Source organism: Calidris pugnax, unplaced genomic scaffold, assembly GCF_001431845.1.
Source record: "Calidris pugnax isolate Ruff unplaced genomic scaffold, ASM143184v1 scaffold56, whole genome shotgun sequence".
NCBI classification, from domain to species: Eukaryota; Metazoa; Chordata; class Aves; order Charadriiformes; family Scolopacidae; genus Calidris; species Calidris pugnax.
The window spans coordinates 8,874,517-8,876,626 of record NW_015090839.1 but is presented as its reverse complement, the minus strand read 5'-3'; the positions used below and the strand labels follow the sequence as shown (position 1 = coordinate 8,876,626).

The 2,110-nt window shown below is 36.5% G+C and overlaps 1 protein-coding gene across 2 annotated transcripts in view; it reads left to right on the top strand.

Moving 5' to 3' along the window:
* NPAS3 (neuronal PAS domain protein 3) overlaps positions 1-2,110 on the top strand; it is a 611,505-nt gene that overhangs the window by 522 nt on the left and 608,873 nt on the right. The window lies entirely within an intron of this gene.

Below are 2,110 nucleotides of genomic sequence, written 5' to 3'. Positions count from 1 at the left end.
CTCAACTCCCTGCATATTCTGGCAGCGTCGTTCATTTTCAGCTCTGCCATCTCTGCTACCGTGAGTATTTGTGAGGAATAATTTACCTTTCTGTGAACCAGGATTCTCTGCAGCGGTAGCAGTGTAAATCTAGTTTTTTTTTTTTTTTTTTTTTTTAAATCTCTCTTTGCTGTTTGTTGGGGGGGAGCTTGGTTGGAGGGGAGGGCTTTTTTCTTTTTTTTTTATTTTTTGCCTTTTTTTCCCTATTTTTAAATACAGCATCTTTTAAAATGCACTGAGAAGTAAACACAACCTCCTAGTTTTGTCTTGGATGAGCTGGAAAGCAACAATAGAAAAAAAAAAAAAAAGAAAGAAAAAAAAAAAGTGAGACCCCGGCAGCTTAGCTTGGCTGCTGCAAAGTTTGGGATCCCGTCCGCTCATCCTTTCTAAAGAGGAATTTCTCAATGTCAATGCCTTGTGCAAATCCCAGTGTGTGGCAGCCAGGGGGATAATTGATCATGGTATGCTGATTGATAATTTGCTTTCAACCAAGAAAGAGAACAATTTTCACTTGGGGTTGCACACTTGCAATTCCACATTGTAGTTTAACAGTATTATCGTGTCACCTGTTACTACAGGGAAATATAGCACGAAACCCTAAGTATACTCAGCACTGTTATTTTTTTCATCTTAAGTGCATTCTAATGCAAATGCAGGAAATTCACAGAGAGCGCCTTTAGGAAGCAAAGCGTAGAAAGTTGGCAGTAAGTCATAATGAAGTTTAAAGACCTTTCCCATTCCCTCTAACAATTCATCGATATGTGCTGATACTAACATGAAGCTTAATTAATTACCTGACATTTCTTTGTGTTTCTACGAGGCAAAACCTGAAGTTTGAATGTGTTAGTTTTCTCCATCATAAGCTTATAACCGAAGCCGAATCCTCAAAAAAAGTAGATGACAACAGATAAACGTAGGCTGAAATCGGAACAAAACATTTACATTTCTCTAAATGCAATAAAAATGGCATTGTCCCAAGTATCTTGCTTTCCACTATTGCATTAAATTAAATGCTGAGAAAAATGCGGTATAATCTCAAATATCCAAACCAAATATCTCTTTGATGTAAAAGAAAAAAAAAATCATAGGAAGTTTCAGCGTAATATTTAAAACTTAATTGCTCTAGGAGCCAGATTTAGATAATCGACCATTGCCTGTTTTGTTGTTCAGCAACTTTGAGTTGCTTCCTATAGTTTTGGAAAACACAGGATATATTATCCATTTGATGCCCATGATAGAAAACGTTTGGTTGTAACTTTTTTAGGTTTTATTAAATGAAAAATTAGTAGGAAGTTTATACTCCTTAAATAATCCCTGATGATGCCTAAACACTTTCTTAGCTGAGAAATATTTGAAACTAAGCACGAGTCTTGTTTTGCTCAAGCAAACACAGCGATCTTTCATATATATATATAAGCTTGAATGTGAGACACATAAAGAATGGATTAAAGTTTATTTCTTTTCATGGTTTCTGTATGATTTTTGTCACTTATAAAATATTTAAATTACAATGGAAACTGACAGACACTTTAACGAGGAAGTACAGGCAGCAATCACAATAGTTTAGTCTGTGAAGTGGGGAAGTCAAGGGTCAGAAATGTCAGATTGGCTTTTAGACAAATGAAAGAGACCTCTGGAGACTTTAAGTTAAACAGAAATATACAAACGAGGCAACATGCAATTTTTTAGTACTTCGCGTTTAATAGTTTGATTATGTCAGTCTGTAATCAGGAAGAAGTTAAAAAAGCAATACTTTTCTGACAAACTACTAACACCTCTGATCCAAATAATGCTTAGCAGGTATCCAGGTACTTTGCCTAATGGGAATCCAGACCAGTCTGGATGTCTCGCACATGAAACTAACACGAGGAAACATTTTTGCACTTCTTCCAAATTTTGACTATATATTATCGACAAAACAGCGTGCTTTACGTGGAATGATGTTTCTTCCTGCTTTCTGGAAGCGCTTAAAATACAGCAGACACTGTCACCTTCTTATGCTATTGCAAAAGCCGAGGCAACACCTGTTAACTTTTTTTTTCCTCACTTCCCCCCCCCCCCCCCCGCCCCG